The following is a 19,237-nucleotide window of genomic DNA, read 5'->3' as shown; positions in this document are numbered from 1 at the left end:
TCAGTGTTGTCCCATGAAAAGATATAATAAAACATTTACAAAAATGTGAGGGGTGTACTCACTTTTGTGAGATACTGTATGTCCAGCTCAGTAGATTGCATTTAAAAAGGCCTGGATTCTTTCCTAAATATACATAATATAACTGGATACTAACATTTATAGGTAAAGTTGATCCAGGGAATATCAGATTGCCTCTCGGGGGATTATGAACTAAGTTTTTCCCCTGCTGGAGCAATTTGGATCATGCTTTGCTGGTTTTTTTTTTTTGTGCCTTCCTCTGGATCAACTGTGGGTATAGGATTGTGTATATGGGATTGTATAACCCCCCCCCCCTTTATTGGTTGAACTGGATTGACTTTTTTTATTTTTTACTAACTATGTAACTAGGTGGATCTGGGATCAATGGCCATAGGAAAGCAGAAGGAGATGTGTCATGCTGTTCACTTCAATTGTGCTACTTTTGTCAAGGGGACTGTGAGTTTCTGCCTGTAATGGCCCTTTGCTGAACAAGTAATAAAGCTGTTAGTTCCCTCAAGAGTGACTCAGCAGGAGCTTTACATAGAGGAACTAAGTGTGTGCAGGTGGAAGGAAGAATAGGATCTTTGTAAATGGGGAGGAAGTTGTCCCATGTTCTGTGTTCTGGACATTGTAAAGTTGGCCACCCTGTAGTTCCCTACCCCATTCAAGTTATCATCCCCTAATAAAACAACAAAAACAAGCTGAGTTGCTGTGTTTGAGTACATGAAGGAAATGCTATGTGACTGGCTTTACAGCAGTGGTGAACCCTAACTTCAGCAACTTCTGTGGGGGTAGTGCTAAAAATTGAAATGGCACAGTAAACTGTCAGTGGTGTGGGCCACATTAACCAAGCAGATAGACCTGTTTCAGAGTGAAATAGAAACTAGCACAGGTCTCCACCTTATTAACAGAGGGAATATGGCACAGATTCTGTCCAGGTATGACTTTGTCATATGGGATGTGAGCTGTCAGCCAACATTTAACATCCTTCTCTCTGCTCGTGCAGTGATTACACAGCATGAGTAGAAGCTGTACAGGGTTAACCCTCCTCTCCTCCCTTCACTCTGAGCTGAGTGAAGGGTGGGGACGGGCAGAGAGATTGGAGCATGCAGCTCCAGCTCTCTCAATTTTCTGTTCTGTGGGCTGTATCTGTCACAGCCACAGAACAGAGAACTGGCCAATCCTAATTAACAAAGGGGCTTATACCCTCTGGTTAGTTAGGAGCAGCATCTGCTCCATTTTTATGTTTAGAAGAGAGGTGCAAGCATTGTGCTTGCACCACTCTATGTTAAAAGAAGAGTTCAGGATTCATAAAAAAAATAAAATTATACTCACCTAGGTGAATGCAGCATCGCTTCGATGATGCATCTGTCCCCGCCAGCTCGAGAACTGCACGATCAAACACTGTGATCACACAGCTCTTGGGGCTTCAGACTGCAGAAAGCTGGCGACTGTCAGTCGCCGGATCTCTGCTCTGTTCCTCCAGCGTTCACTGGAGCACCAGGTTGTGGAGGGGAATGGCTAGTTCAGGATCTCAGCAGCTCGATGAGCGACTGAGACAGCTGTCGGACCAGATGTCTGGGTGGAGCAAGACCATATGGTCGGGATCTTTTCTGAGCCTGGACCAGCTCTGTGAAGCTCACTGACAGCTGAAAATGGCTCACAGGAGTGCAGTTTGTTCTGTCCATAGGAGAAGGTAGGCTATACTTCCACTTTCTTTATTAAAATAGAGATCGTGCTGCTTCCTAAAATATAAAAAAGTCCAAAATATCAAGTCAAGTCAAGGTCCCAAACTAACTGTGCTACCAGTGGAAAGTGCTCTTGCTGTATAAAGACAAAACAGGTGTTCCACTTTCAAGTGCTTCCAGAGTCCCCACATAGACTGACACTCACTATAAGCGGAGAACCAACTGAATCAAGTGACAGAAAACTAAAGTATACGGGTGAGTACCCCAAAAGCGGTAATTTACCTGTTTAGCAATAGAGGGTCAATACTTTATGGTGAGTGTCAGTCTATGTGGAGACAACAGAAGCACTTGAATGTGGAGCACCTGTTTTGTCTTTATACAACACAAGCATTTTCCACTGTTAACACAGTTAAGCCCCGTACACACGTACCGATCGGCCGTCTTTTGTCCAGGGCTGTCCTGTCCACTGAAAAGTGCAAAAGACTGCACACAAATTTTGTCGGCCAACAAAAGCCGACTGCAGAAGTGATGTCATGTGATGGTTAACTTTCCGTGTGTTTTTTATTCTCTGAGCATGCCCAGTCTTGCAAATCTGCTGATTGTCGGCCGAATTCTGTACTGACTGGCGAACAATCGGCCGTTCTGGTGACGGCCAACAAAAATTTTAATGCCTGCACGACAGATTCTGTTCACCCGAAAATGCGCTGTCGGCTGTCGGAAGCATCATACTAACAAGCCTACAATCGGCCGATCGGTCGTCGGCCGAATATTTACGGCCGACAATCGGTACGTGTGTACGGGGCTTTAGTTTGGGACCTTGACTTGATATTTTGGACTTATTGCATTTCACATAGCTGATGGCGCTATATATGTTTTTTTGGGGGAGGGGGGGATTATTGATGAAAGCAGCGCGGATTCTGTTTTATTAAAGTTTGGTCATTGTGTTTGGTATAGCATATAGGCATAGCAGCCAATTTTTTTTATTTGACTTCACATAGGTATTTTATTTTGTTTTGAGGTTTTAGTATTTTGGCATATTCCTCGACGCGTGGTCAAATATAGTTTATTTAGACTTCTTAAATTCCACCCATTGTAATTTCTGATGCTGAAACTCCTGTTTATAGCAATTAGTAATGAAAGAGTTCTATTACATACATTTGGACCTGGCCTGTCAAACTGACAGCAGGCCCTGCAGCTTTATGTGCAGGCCCAATTGGGAAGGACCTCTTAGGCTCCGTTCATAGGCGTTTTGGATCGCGGGCAGAATTGCCACAATTCTGCCCGCGATTCCGAACCATTGCAAGTCCCGGGACGCCCGAGCGATTCCCGTGACTTGCAATGGCACCCTGAACACAGTGCAATTTTGCTGCGATTGTCGCGGTAAAATCGCGCAAACAGAATCGCGGGATGCCTGACGCCCAAAAGAAATACAAGAACTTCTTTTGGGCATCAGGCATCCCGCGATTCTGTTTGCACGATTTTACCGCGATTCGTCAAGCGACAATCGCGGCAAAATCGCGCTGCGTTTGGGGTGCCATTGCAAGTCACGGGAATCGCTCGGGCGCGACTTGCAATGGTTCGGAATCGCGGCAATTCTGCCCGCGATCCGAAACACCTATGTGTGAATGGAGCCTTAAGCTTCGTACACGTAATCATATTATCGGACTACTTTGCGTCCATTTTTTTGTTGCATGCTAGTCTCAAATCGAAAGTGAAGAGGTTTCTTTCATTAGAAAATTCTCCTACGACAGACTTTAACTTCAGAAGTAATGTAATGTGTTTATTTTTGTATTCTTTTGTAATTATTTTGTTTGTATTCTTTCATTTCTGAGCATGCCTAGTCTTGCTCTTACGATTTTTTGTTTTTCGACGAAAACTGTACTAATTAACTGGTTGCCGACCGCCGCACGACTATATACTGCGGCGGTCAGCCCCGGCCAGGCAGAGTGACGTATCGATACGTCACTCGCCTGTCACTGACTTGCGAGCCTATTGCGGGCGGGCGCGCGCCCGCCGAGGCGCGCGCCCGCCGCGGCTCGTTCACAGACAAGTCAGTGCGTGTGACCGGCGGACTCGATGTACGCCAGTCACACTACGATCGCTCCTGTGAAGGGAGAAAGACAGAGCGGCTTGTGTAAACAAGCTGCCTGTCAGTTCTCCCTGTGTAAAAGTGAAGATCTGACCTTTCTACTATGTAGAACTGTTGATCTTTGCTTTTACACCAATAGCAATGTCCCTGCACAGTTAGAATCACGCCCCTAGGACACACTTAACCCCTCCCTGTCCAATAAAGTTAACCCCTTCCCTGGCAGTGTCATTTTTGCAGTAACAGTGCATATGTATAGCACTGATTACTGCAGTAATGTCACTGGTACCCCCAAAAGTGTCAAAAATGTCAGTCAAGGGTCCGATCTGTCCGCCGCAATGTCGCAGTACCGAAAAAAAAAAATCGCAGATCGCCGCCATTACGCGTTAAAAAAAAAAAAACACCAAAAATGACAAAAATCTTTCCCTTTGTTAGTAAACGCGATAACTTTTGCGCAAACCAATCAAAATACGCTTGTTGCGATTTTTTTTACCAAACATAGGTAGCATAAAACAAATTGGCCGAAAAATGTTAAAAAATTTTGATTTTTACATTTTTTTTTGGGGAATTTCATATAAAAAAATGTGAAAAATATTGTTATTTTTGCAAAATTTACGCTCTTTTTTTGTTTATAGCGCGTGATCAAAAAATCGCACAGGTGATCAAATACCACCAAAAGAAAGCTCTGTTTTTGGGAAAAAAAAGGACGTCAAATTCGTTTAGGTACAACGTCGCACGACCGCGCAATTGTCCGTTAAAGTCACGCAGTAAAAAATCGCAAAAAAACCCCTGGTCCTTTAGCAGCCAAATCCTCCGGGGCTTAAGTGGTTAAAAGAAAATCGGACGTTGTGTTCACGTACAATAAAAATTTTATAGTCTGCACATTCAGCTTTTGTCGTCCAAAAACTCGTAATCGGCTGTCGAAAGCACCATACTAACGATCTGAAAATTGGCAGATCGTTCGTTGGACCAAATTTTACTTCCAATTTTCTTATCGTGTGTATGGGCCTTTAGGCTCCATTCACACCTATGCATGTTGCATTTGAGCATTTCTGCAGTGCTTTTTGCATTTTTGAACATGCGATTTTACCGCATTTTTGCCGCAATTTGCATTTTTATGCTTTTTTTAAAAAAATATGTTGCGATACGGCACTGTGTTGCTTTAACTGACAATTGCGCGGTCGTGCGACGCTACACTCAAATAAAATTGATGTCCTTTTTCCCCACAAATAGAGCTTTCTTTTGATGGTATTTGATCACCCCTCATTTTTTGTGCTATAAACAAATAAAGGCCGACAATTTTGAAAAAAAAAAATATATATATATTTTTTACTTTTTGCTATAAAACTTTCCCAATGAAATGTTTTTTAAAAAAATCAAATTTCTTTATCAGTTTAGGCCAATTTGTATTCTGCTACATATTTTTGGTAAAAAAGAAATCCCAAAAGAGTATATTAGTTGGTTTGCGCAAAAGTTATAGCGTTTATAAACTATAGGATAGATTTAAGGACACTTTTTTTTTTATTGTTTTTATTAGTAATGGCGGCGATCAGCAATTTTTAGCGGGACTGCGACATTGCGGTGGACAAATCTGACACTAGTGACAGTCTTTGGGGACCAGCGACTCCAATACAGTCATCAGTGCTAAATAATATGCACTGTTACTGTATAAATGACACTGGCAGAGAAGGGATTAACATCAGGGAGCGATCAAGGGTTAAGTGCGCTCCTAGGGAGTGCTTTCTAACTGTAGGGGGAGTGGGCTGACTGCAGAAAGGGAGAGATTGGTGTTCCTGATTAGTAGGAACATACAATCTCTCCCTTCTTGTCTGACAGATCAGCCATGATCTGCCTTGTTTACATAGGCAGACGGTCGTTCTGTCAGTCTCCTTGACAATTGCGGGAGGCCGGCGGCGATTGCTGCCGCTGGTCCCGCAAACTGGCTCTCGTTGTGTCTAATCGGGTGCCCCCATAGAGCCTTAAAGCAAGATCAATTCCATGTACGTGATTTTGCGCTTAAGGGCCGCCCTGCCGCAGTATATGTATGGTGAGCGGTCCTTAAGTGGTTAATAACACAAACACGGTAAAATGCATTACATGCTTTTCTGCAACTGCTCAATTGAAGTCTGTTAAACTAAATCCACAAAAAAAAAAAAGCACTGTTTTTGGAAAGGGTCAGGGACTTTTTTAAACGCAAGAGGCATAAAAATGTATTGATGTGAATGTGTTCAATAGGAACCCATGTTAAAAAAATGTCCTGCGTTTCTGCAAAAAGCATGAAAAAAACGCATTGGTGTGAATGGAGCCTTAGGTCTGGTCTATAGTTCTACTACACCTTCCTACAAACAGCAGCGGGTGAATCAGGAGTGCGAATAATTACTTACTGAGTGATTAAGGGATACTTAATAAAAAAAAGGGCACACCTAGGGCGTACATATTACAATTCATGCATGAGGCTTTCTGGCTTGCATTATCTCAGGCTTGTGAATGGAAATTTCCAGGAGCCCAGATGATCTGCACAATAGTGATCTTCAGAGGAGAACAGCCTGCTGTATAAAGCAATGCCTGGATGGAAGGATCTATGCAGGAATGCTGTGTACCTCCATGTATTCAGTACATGTGTGTACATTGATTACAGTAAACCCCCGTTATATCGCGGTTCAGTTTTCGTGGTCCCGGTATTTTGCGTTTTTTTCTGTAAGACCTATTAATATTATTTTACTAATTAAAGCATTGTTAATTAAGTATTTTTGTGTTTTCTATTGCTCTTGCTCTTGCTCTTTTATGTGTTTAAATGTGTTTCTATTTTTTTAAAAGTGTGTTTAAAGACCTTAGAATTATTTTAAAAGTACAGTGAAAGTTAAAAAACATGCCTACAGTGTATTTAAATAGGGTATTTCTATTTCATGGATTTTCACTTATTGCGGGTGGGTCTGGAACGTAACCCCCGCGATGGAGGGGGGTTTACTGTAAACCCACTCACACACTAGTTTTAAATTTATAGCTGAACTCCAGGCAGATATACAAGGCACAAATGAATTCAATTCTGTAATCATTAATACATCAAATAAATGTATTTCCTAATGAAGTGTAAGTACCTGATTTTGACTTGCTATCAGTCCATTGTAAAGTCTGTACAGGAGAGTAAAGCCCCGTACACACGAGTAGAATTTCGGCGGCAAATTTTCGTCCGATGACCGATCTGCCGATTTTCAGCTTGTTAGTATAGTGCTTCCGACAACCGACTCCGACTTTTCGGACTAAAAAATCCTGGTGTGCAGGCTATATAATTTTTGTCGACCGTCAAAACACGTCCGATTTTCGTCTCCTTTGTACAGATTTCGATGGGGAAAAATCTAATGAGCAAGACTAGGCATGCTCAGAGATGAAAGAACACATAGAAAGCAATCCAACACATGACATCACTTCTGAAGTAGAATTCTGTCGTGCGGGAAAATTAGTGTGCAGTCTAGAGCACATTCCAACCAACAGACGCCACTCTGGACAAAAGATGGAGGACCGGTCGGCGGAAATTCATTGCGTGTGTACGAGGCTTTAAAGCCCAACCGCTGAGTACCCGGAAATGATGTCATGACATGACATCACTCCCGGGTACTGGCGGCGCTGAATTAAAAAAAACATACAGCATTTAAAACAGCCAAACTTGGCGTTTTGAATGCTTTTAGGTGCAGAGGAGGGGTTTGGGGTCTTTTAGACCCCCAGATCCCTCCAGCACAATACCTGTAGACATTAAAAAAAAAAAAAAAAAATTTTAATGTTCGAAAATATTGTCCGATACCGATATCCGATGACCAAAATATCGGTATCAGCGGTAAAAAAACTATATCGGTTGATCAATAGTTTCCACCCCCTCTCCAGTCTGGAGCTCCAGTAAATGCTGTAGGGGCAAAACAGAGAACAGCTACAGCTCTCCACTCTAAGCAGACTGAGAACTGAGTGATCAGTGGTCGTGTGATTGCTCATTTCTCAGTCTTAGGGTCCTTTCACACGAGCTTTCCTCCCGGCGGACTCCGTTTTGCTTAGCAGGGATCGATCTGCTTGCTTTGCAGAGACGGACCTGTCAGATCCCCGCTCTTCTCTATGGGAGATCAGATGAAAACAGACCGCCTGTCCATTTTCATCCGATCCTATCTGATCCGATCCTCCAGACGGATGGAAAATAGGGTTTAAATCCGTCAGGATCGGATCGGATAGCAGCAGGTGTGTCAGCGGACATGTCAGCGCTGAAATTCACAGCTCCATAGAGGTGCATGGAGCATCCAAACAGGTCCACCTGAAAAACTGACAGGCGGACCTGATCGGAAAGCCCGTGTGAAAGGGTCCTTAGACCTGGTGGGGGAAAGTTGCAGCTGAATTTTAAATTTTAAAACGATCAATTGCTGTGCCTGCTTAACAAAAGGTGATCATCTGCTGAACAGGAGTGTTTAAAAATATTTGTCGATGAGCAGCTGTTGACCACTGTATACTTACAGTGGAGGCAGCAGCGGCCTGTCCACAGGGGGCGCAGGGGCACCGCCCCCCCCCCCAAAAAAAAGAAGAAAAAAAAAAGATAAAAAAAAAAATTCCATTTTTAGTCCACTAGGGGCGCCGGACCTAGTGGTGGGTATGGGGGGTGGGGTGTTGCCACCCACGTGAGGGAGACAGAGGCGCCAATTGGCGGCCATCTGGGGGTCATCGGGGCGCAGAGCAATGCGCGCCGACACTCCCAACCTTCCTGATGCCCTGCTTGTAATTGGTCCAGACTCCAGCCTGGACCAATCACACAGGAGGACATCCCCGGACCTGGTGACGTCACGTGATGCGTCCTGGCGTCACGTGACCACTTTCCCGCCCACCGGCACCATCGGAGACTGGGAGAGAGCCGCTCAGCAGTGAGAGTGCAGACGCTGCAGTGCAGAAGAAGTTCGTGGTCTGTGTGAGCTGAGTTGTCGACTCAGCAGCAGGCCAGCAGCAGCACCAGTTTACCATCCGGTCCATCTGACCGTGACTCTGAGTGAGGTAAGTTAGTGATGGGGGGGGGGGGCGCCAGCAGCACGGCCAGCAGCCCTAGCAGGCAGACCAGCCCGGCCAGCCAACACAACAGCCCAACACACTGTCTGTCATCATCATCATCATAATCATGTCACTGACTGACACTGACACTCACTGTCAGCTTTGAAGGGGGCACGCACGCACGCTGGTCTCTGCATTGATGGGGGGGCCAGGGGGGGGGCACGGCAGACAAGCTGGTGGACTCACTGAGACTGACTGCATTGCCATTGATGATGGGGGGCATGGCAAGCTGGTGGTCAGGTGGTCACTGCATTGATAATGGGGGCGCGGCAAGCTGGTGGTCACTGGCACTGCATTGATGATGGCCCTGGGGGCACGGCAAGCTGGTCACTACATTGAAGGGGCATGTACGCTGGTCACTACATTGAAAGGGGGCATGTACGCTGGTCACTACATTGAAGGGGGCATGTACGCTGGTCACTACATTAAAAGGAGGCATGTACACTGGTCACTACATTGATGGGGGCATGTACACTGGTCACTGCATTGAAAGGGGGCATGTATGCTGGTCACAACATTGAAGGAGGCATGTACGCTGGTCACTGCATTGAAGGGGGCATGTACACTGGTCACTGCATTGAAAGGGGGCATGTACGCTGGTCACTACATTGAAAGGGGGCATGTACACTGGTCACTGCATTGAAAGGAGGCATGTATGCTGGTCAGTGCATTAAAAGGGGGCATGTACGCTGGTCACTGCATTGAAGGGGGCATGTACACTGGTCACTGCATTGAAAGGGGGCATGTATGCTGGTCACTACATTGAAAGGGGGCATGTACGCTGGTCACTACATTGAAAGGGGGCATGTACGCTGGTCACTACATTGAAAGGGGCCATGTACGCTGGTCACTACATTGAAAGGGGGCATGTACGCTGGTCACTACATTGAAGGGGGCATGTATGCTGGTCACTACATTGAAGGGGGCATGTACACTGGTCACTACATTGAAAGGGGGCATGTATGCTGGTCACTACATTGAAAGGGGGCATGTATGCTGGTCACTACATTGAAGGGGGCATGTATGCTGGTCACTACATTGAAGGGGGCATGTACGCTGGTCACTACATTGAAAGGGGGCATGTATGCTGGTCACTACATTGAAGGGGGCATGTACGCTGGTCACTACATTAAAAGGGGGTCTGTACTGTGGGGTTTGTGCTAGGGGGCCTGTACTGTGGGGTTTGTGCTAGGGGGCCTGTACTGTGGGGTTTGTGCTAGGGGGCCTGTATAGTGGGGTTTGTGCTAGGGGGTCTGTACTGTGGGGTTTGTGCTAGGGGGCCTGTACTGTGGGGTTTGTGCTAGGGGGTCTGTACTGTGGGGTTTGTGCTAGGGGGTCTGTACTGTGGGGTTTGTGCTAGGGGGCCTGTACTGTGGGATTTGTGCTAGGGGGCCTGTACTGTGGGATTTGTGCTAGGGGGTCTGTACTGTGGGATTAGTGCTAGGGGGACTGTACTGTTGGATTAGTGCTAGGGGGCCTGTACTGTGGGGTTTGTGCTAGGGGGCCTGTACTGTGGGATTTGTGCTAGGGGGTCTGTACTGTGGGATTAGTGCTAGGGGGCCTGTACTGTGGGGTTTGTGCTAGGGGGGTCTGTACTGTGGGGTTTGTGCTAGGGGGTTTGTGCTTGAGGGGTTTGTGCTGGGGGGGTCTGTACTGTGGGGTTTGTGCCACTCTATCAGTGTATCCCATAATAGGGTGTCTCTCACAGTATATCCCATAACAGGGCCCTTGCTCCCTATTATGGGATATACTAGTACTGATGGACCCCTTAATATGTGATATATTGGGAGAATTTGTTCACACAAGCAAAATACAGGGGACAAAATGGGTGGAGTCTATAAGGGGTGGGGCTTCTGAGAAATGGGAGGGGTCAGAATGGAAGGTCGGGGTCTTGCGCCCCACCATCTTAAAACTTCACCAGCCGCCACTGAGTGGAGGTGTCAGAATACAATAGCACAGTGAGGAGAATTCCTCTATCCACCTTGATTGTGTGGATGGAGGATTCCATTTGGAAGCCCGCTCGCTGAACGAAAAAAAGCAACTAATCTATGGGCAGCCTAAAGCGGTAGTATCACCTGAGTACAAAAAAAAAAAAAACCTGCAAGATAAGGGCATAATGAGCAAGTATGCATCACATAATAGCACAATATGAAATACTTACCTTAGAACGAAGCCCCCAGACAGTCGCCCGGACACTGCTAAGGGAGCTGTCATGTTCCCTCGGAGTCTCTTCCAGGTTCCGCGGCCCCGGCGCTGTGATTGGCCAGAGCCGTGATGAGGTCACTCCCCTGCATACGCAGGGGAGTTCACTTTCCAGCAAGGAGCTCTGAACGTCCGCTGGAGCCCATGCGCCACTGATGTCAGCGGCTGCACACAGGGTGAATATCTCCTAAACTTTGCAGGTTTAGGAGATATTAATTTTAGCTACAGGTAAGCCTTATTATTGGCTTACCTGTAGGTAAATTTAAAAAGAGTATACTACCACTTTAAAGGGGTTGTAAAGTCAGAAGGTTTTTTTTTTTATCTTAATGCATTCTATCCCTCTGCCCCCCTAACACTTAATTGAGGTCCCTCTCTGTCCAGCGATGTCCACAAGTGTTTCAGCCGTCCGAGATTCTCCCTCCTGATTGGGTAAGGCACAGCAGTGGCGCCATTGGCCAGGATCACAGAAGAGGGACACGAGAAAAGGAGAACGCGGGCTGCTCTGTGCAAATCCAACCGCACAGAGGAGGTAAGTTTGACATGTTTGTTATTTTTATAGGAAAAAAACGAGACTTTACAATAACATTCAGGACAGGATAAAAAGCAAAGCAAATCCTTTGGTAGGCAAAACAGCTTTCATATACTGTATGTATTTCATTTGTGTATTTGGCTGTTTGCCTAGGGATCAGGTTAAAAAACACTTCCTGGAGAGTTCAGTAAAGCATGTTTGACACTTTTCTGGTGATAGGATACCTGTGACAAATTCAGGTGGTTCTTACTTCCGCCACTTCAAGAACACCTCTTCCTGGCAGCAACAGATTCTTAAAGTGGAGCTAAACGCTCTAATATTTACCTGTCCTTCAACAGTCTGACATACCTTGCTGGTGCTGCCTGGTGTCTTCTACCCGGCTTCTCCTAGGTGCTGGGCTGCGACCGTCTTCACTGGCTGGCATAGGATGACATCACTCCTGCACAGGCGGAACAATGGTGGTCTTCCTGAACCATCCATACAGGATGATTGATTCTTACTGCATGATTGGACGGCTTAGGGTTGTCTACACAGGTCAGGGGTAGCCCAAAGACATATTCCTATAATTAAGACGATTGAGCAATGATCGTCTTATGTCTAGGGATACACTAAAGCTGGGTACACAAGGGCTGAAAACCGACTGAAAAAGGTTGACTCAGCATTAACTGGCTGGCTTTCGGCCCACGTGTACAGCTCCTTGACCATCTTCTGATGAACGAGCATGGTGGAAAACCAGTGTAGCACTGCCCCCTAGGGAACTGCTGAGAATTGCACTTTCTGGATTCCCCTGGGTTACCCGTAGAAACAGTCTGTAGAAACGTTATCACTTTAGACGCTTGGCTCAGACAATGAATAGTCCAGAGGATTTGATTTTTGTGTTTTATTTGGAACTGGGATGGGAGAAGGGATGAGTGGGACAGATAATTATAATCTATGCACAAATCTTGAGGACAGCTGCTTCACCTTGCCACTGAAGTGAAGATAATATGATCCTGATTTAGTTTCTCTTCAGGGTCCTAACTTGTTACCCCCTTTCTCACGTGCTGTGCGTGCTATCCCCTGTCCACTAACTCTCCACTGGAGTGGTCCCCTTCCTGGGCAGACCCCCGGCAAGCTTCCCGGTACTCACAGACACTGTTTTTCCCAAGGTTGCTCTGCCTTCAACTCCGCTTGTTAGCATCTAAAATCGCATCTATGATCACCGCTCCAAAATCTCATCTGTGATCACCGCTCTAAAATCTCATCTGTGATCATCGCTCCAAAATCTCATCTGTGATCACCGCTCTAAAATCTCATCTGTGATCACCACTCTAAAATCTCATCTGTGATCACCACTCTAAAATCTCATCTGTGATCACCGCTCCAAAATCTCATCTGTGATCACCGCTCCAAAATCTCACCTGTGATCACCGCTCTAAAATCTTATCTGTGATCACTGCTCTAAAATCTCATCTGTGATCACCGCTCTAAAATCTCATCTGTGATCACCGCTTTAAAATCTCATCTGTGATCACCGCTCCAAATTCTCATCTGTGATCACCGCTCTAAAATCTCATCTGTGATCACCGCTTTAAAATCTCATCTGTGATCACCGCTCTAAAATCTCATCTGTGATCACCGCTCTAAAATCTCATCTGTGATCACCGCTCTAAAAGCGATCTGTAAAGTTTTTTTTTCCTTCAGCCTACTGGATTGAAGAAGAAAAAAAAAAACCTTCCCTTGTGCACCCAGCATTACTCAGAAATGGGTATATAATGTAATGTTTTATGCAGAAGCAGGCTGCACTGCCAGAAGCTGTGTCACAGTACAAATAACCTGCCTGCAGCTGTTATACTATTACAGGAAATGAAAGGGTACTTATCCAATGAATCAGGTGTGACACAGCAGACAATCACTGACATAAAAGTTCTATCAAAAAGAAAGTTTACAAGATTAGTAAAGAAATTATTCCTGAAAGTCTGAAAAATATCATGAGTCAGAAATACTGCAACATACAGACCCAAAAAACATGGTTTACTCCATACATATATGACATGGCTATGGGATTTCTAGTAAAATATGAATACACCCACTTCCCATTACGCAGATATGATAAAACATTTACACAACTGTAATACTGGGTGCTGGTGAGTGTTTAACCAGTTCTGGACCGGAAAGGATTTGCCCCCTTAATGACCAGGCCATTTTTTGCGATTCAACATTGGGTTGTTCTAACTGACAATTGCGCGGTCGTGCGATGCTGTACCCCAACAATTGATGTCCTTTTTTTCCCCACAAATAGTGCTTTCTTTTGGTGGTATTTGATCACCTGTGCAATTTTTATTTTTTGCGCTATAAACAAAAAAAAGAGCGACAATTCTGAAAATATATATATATATATATTTTTCACTTTCTGCTATATAACATTCCCCAAAAAGAAAAAAAAATTAAAAAAAATTACATTTTTTCATCCTTTTAGGCCAATTTGTATTCTGCTACATATTTTTAGTAAAAAAAATCCCAGTAACTGTATTTTAATTGGTTTGCGCAAAAGTTGTCGCGTCTACAAACTAGGGGAAAGATTTATGTCATTTTAAGTTATTTGTTTATTTTTTACTAGTAATGGTGGCGATCTGCGATTCTTTGCGGGACTGCAACATTGCGGCGGACAGATCGACATTTTTGACACTTTTGGGGGGACCAGTGACATTATTACAGTAATCAGTGCTAAAAATATGCACTGTTACCCTAATAATGACACTGGCAGGGAAGGAGTTAACCCAGGGGTGAGCAAAGGGTTAAGTGTGAGCCTAGGGGAGTGTTTTCTAACTGTCTGGAGGAGGGACTTGTGAAATGAACACAGAGACCTGTGATCCTATATAGGAGGATCACAGGTGCTCTGTGATCATTTCAGAGAGAACAGTGTGCTGTGTTTACAACAGCTGACCGTTGTTCTCTGTCAGCGGGGAGCAATCGCGGGCGGCCGGCAGCAATCGCGGGTGCCGGCCCAGTGGGTCGGCTATCCCGCTTCCTAATGGGGGCAGGCGCCCCAAGCAGTTCTCCCGTTAACCGCCATACAGGTATAGCGGTTCGCGCAGCTGAGCCAGCCTGCCGCAGTATATCTGTGGCGGGCGGTCGGCAAGTGGCTAAAGAGGTTCTTCACTCCAGAAAAAGTCCTGTAGCTGCTGACTTTTAATAACAGGACATCTACCTGTCTAGAGATCAAGCGCCATCCTCACCCAGGCTAGTTCTTCACTAGCCTTCAGGTTCCTAGCGCCGCCATCTTAACTGTGGACAGCCAGCTGTGCTGCATGCGGCTTCACAGCCATTTGCGAAAGCGTGAGCTGCGCTGTGCTTCGTGAATGGTCCCACAGTCACAAGTCCCAGAAGACTGCGATGAAGGAGAGGAAAGTGGGAGTGGGTACCTATCAAAACCAGGTACCCGGCCCCCCCCAAAAAAAATATGCCAAATGTGGTGTAGATGGGTGATTTGGGGATAGCGAGGACTTAAAGCGGAACTTCCCCTTTTGGGCGATATTCCGCTTTAGTGGATTCTGTTGCCAGGCCATGCATTTTACCGCCCTATATGCATTTGTTATACATTTTATACCTGTTATTTACCTATTAAGGACCCACTTGTGTAAGCCCTCAAAAGCCCTGAGACTGTGGGTGGGCGAAAACATCTTGAATGTGATATTAGCAGCCCCAGCAGACTCAGTGAGGAGAGTGATACCATCATATGGTCTTGTAAAGACCACAGCAGCTGGGTGTAAAACTGGTACCAGTATCTTGGCATGGTAGCCTTACCTAGAAGTCGGTGTGTGTAATTGAATCTATCAGCAACCATTCAAAACAGAAACCTCAATATTGGATGGAATTGGACCCTCTGGACTCATACATAAAAGGGCATTCGGCATCCAAGTAAAATTTCCCACATCTGCCTTCTATCCAAGAAAGCTGCATTATTGGAAGGAAACTTTAATACTGATGTCCACAGATCCATTGTGATACAGTACAGTGTTACCTATCTGAGCCATTCCACTCCATATACTATATGGTCCATGCAAACTGGAGCTCTTCTAGATGCTTTTCTCCTAGCTGGAAAAAAGCAGCTTAAAAAAATGCACTAAGCTGCATTTCTGCAAACACGCTTAGACGTGTCAAATGCTTGGGCTTTCATTCATTTTATTGATCAGAATATTAATTTCTTCTGGCCATTGAAATTAATAAATACTAAAGCGCTAAACACAGCTCGTGCTTAGCTGTGTGTAAATGCATCTAGGTGCATTTTGGAGTTTTTTTCAGCCAAAATTCTCTTGAACGCACAATTGATGGACTTTTTGTATGCCTTAACGCTCCTGGCTTTAAACTCCTGTAAATGCCTACGTGTGCACGGACTCATAGGCCAGGGATCTTCAAACTACGGCCCTCCAGCTGTCGTGGAACTACACATCCCATGAGGCATTGTAAAACTCTGACATTCACAGGCATGATGGGACTTGTAGTTCCTGAACAACTGGAGGGCCATAGTTTGAAGACCCCTGTCATAGGCTAACATGAAGGGACATTTAGAGGCAGAAAAGCGCATTTTTGAGATGCATGAGACCTATCTGTTCTATCAGGGAGCCTCTAATAATGTCTTAAATGCTTCATCCTAGGAAACAGATGAGCAGTAACACTGGTGTAAGGGTCCTTTCACACGGACTTTCCGCCTAGCGGACTCCGTTTTGCTCAGCTGGATCGATCTGCCAATCCCCACTAAGCAAGCAGATGACAGGTCCTTCTCCGCTTACTTTACAGAGACAGACCTGTCAGATCCTCGCTCTCCTCTATGGGAGATCGGATGAGAACGGACCGCCTGTCCATTTTCATTCGATCCGATCGGATCGTAGTAGCGGGTGTCAGCCGACATGTCTCTGCTGACATCCGCCGCACCATAGAGATACATGGAGCATCTGATCAGAAAGCCTGAGTGAAAGGGGCCTTAGGCTCCGTTCACACTACGTCGCTCTGACTTAGGGGGCGACCTGTGAAGTCGCGTGCAGCGCGACTTCGGCGCGACTTGCACGGACTTCATGAAATGAATGTCTATGCAAGTCACTCCAGGTCGCCCAGAAGTAGTACAGGACCCTTTTTCTAAGTCGGAGCGACTTGTGTTGCTCCTATTAGAACCGGTCCAGTACTACTCAATGGACCGCGACGGTGCGCGACTTGCCAGGCTGACCAAGTCGCCTGACAAGTCGTATTAGTGTGAACCGGCACTAAAGCTCTTATAGGGCTCGTATCAAATGGCTGTTGTTCATATTACAACTGCTTCTGTCCCATTACAAGTCTGTGGGAATTTCAAAAGCAGTTTAAAGCAGGTAGATGCAGTTGTGAGGTCAAATGCATGTCGAATGTACCTGTCAGCGAACTTTGAATGGTCTCAGAAATGTCTCAGATTGTCAAAGGCAAGCAGAATGCACCTAAAGCATGCTGAATTTGCCCAGTCACACAATCCCAAAGCACGTCAACATGGGCCGTTAGAGAGATGCAATCTATACATGCTAACATACATGCTAACATTGCAGCTTTAATGTCCTGTGACATTACCTTGGCCAGTAGCCACCATCCCTACCTGCAATTAGCAACATCATGTCTATAGAAGACCAAAATATTCTCCACTCCAGGAGGTGAACCATCCTTGCGCTGGTACAGTTAAAAGACTTTCAAAATATTATAAAAACCCCCTCCCTCAAAAAAAATGTCACCATGCAGAGTAAAGTTCACTTAGTTGCTGCACATACCTACCCTGTGCTCCACCCTGCTGTTCTGTTTGGCCTCTGAAAGCAAATTGAAGAACCTGTGTAAGCTTTGTGAGACTTGGAGCTTAGACAGGGATGAGGACTCTCTGTGGCAACCCTGAGAGATCAATCATAAAACATTAGCACTGTGCCTTGGGAAGGAGTCTTTTCTCTTTTAGATGGCGCTTTATGCATTGACAAACTTCCTTAAAGTGATTGTGAATCCTCGCCTTTAACAATACCCATTCCGTTTGAAATACAAACAAAAGGCAAAAGATTTGTGTATAGATATATAAAAAAGATTATAAATACCTTTTTTCCCCAGTTTTTTAAAAGTGATCACATTCCCTCTGTTCTCAGCTGCATAAGAGCTGGGGAAGGGGAAACAGCAGGACACCGATCTTCCCAGTAAAAGGCTGTGTTGGGGGGGGGGGGGGCGTGTCAGGGCAAGTCTGATTATTGGAGGAGAGCAGGCTGAGTTCCCAGCAGAACTAGAAACCTGACCATGCTGTGCTCTTCTACTTAGTGTGGTCAGTTTTTATTAGGAAAGCAGAGGGACTGGCAGGAACACCGGGGAATTCCCATAAAGGAAGTAATGCAAAGAGAACAGGATAGTTTCTCATACAAGTACATGGCACAGCAGGCACATATCAGGAATATGAAATGTTGGGTTTATAAATGCTTTAAGCCTGGTATACATTGTTAGTTTTTTTTCTGTTCAACCAAGTGGGCTGAATAAAAAAAAAAAAATCTGATAGCTCAGGTCGGATAAAAATCTGATAGCTCTAACAATCCGATTTTAGAGCAGCGATCTCCCCTGCTGTTCTATTGTGTTCTGACAGGGGACGAATTATGGGATATGTCACCCTTGATTCAAGGGGGGACTTTGGTTATGATTATTTTGAATTATATTTTGCCCCCCCCAACAGAACACTCAAGTCCGCGCTCTCAGCCATCGGCTGAGAATGGTAAGCCGGAGCCGGTCGGTAGACCTTTTTCGGTCATGCTCCTTCCACATAAGCCAAATGGCAGGCTTTTGTCAGACCGGGGCCGCCACCCGCGATTGCTGCCGGTCGCCCGCGATCGCTCCCCGCTGACAGAGAACAACAGTCATGTCTTTCGGTTTTTTTTGAACCGGCCAATGCCGCCAGACATTTGGCCCGTATGTCTGGGGGCTTTACACCCAGTCTGTCCAGACAGTATGGTCACCTGCTAATTTGACACCATCCACAGGCAGCTTAAAAGAGACATTCGGAAATACTAAAATAAAACCAATCATACTGACCTAGATGACTGCAGCACTGATCCCAGCTGCAGCTGCCCCCGCCAGCTCTACACTGAGAACTGAGCGATCAAAGACTGCTGACTGCTCAGTTTTCAGTATTCAGTCTGCATGGAGTTGGTGACCTTCAGTCACTGGCTCTCTGCTCTGCCCCTCCAGTACTCACTAGAGTGCCAGGCTGTGGAGGGGATAGGAGCTGCTGGTTCAGGCTCTCAGCATCTTGCTAAGAGGCTGAGCCAGTGCTGATCCAGGCATCTGGATGGATCCCGACAGTAAAGTAAGGATCTTTCCAGAGCCTGGACCGCTGCTGAGTTACGTAAGCTGACAGCGGCCTTTAGCCTGCTGTCGGCTGGAAACGATTTACAGGAGTGCAGAACGAAGAACAGCCAAACGGGCTTTGGCCATACTTTTTATTTAACCTTTTAACCAAAGTGGAATTCAACATAATTTTACTTCAGCTAATCGCAGTACAGAGGATGTTTTTCCAGTCTTGTAGAGTGTAAAAAGACTACAAATTCCCTGAGCCATGCCTCTATGAAAAACTAACACCGAGTGAGGGAACATGGGAGAAGTGGGGAGGGTCTAGCTAGGACAAAA

Source organism: Pelophylax lessonae, assembly GCF_965119305.1.
Source record: "Pelophylax lessonae genome assembly, chromosome: 2".
In the NCBI taxonomy this organism is placed as follows: domain Eukaryota; kingdom Metazoa; phylum Chordata; class Amphibia; order Anura; family Ranidae; genus Pelophylax; species Pelophylax lessonae.
This window is presented reverse-complemented; position numbering follows the sequence as displayed.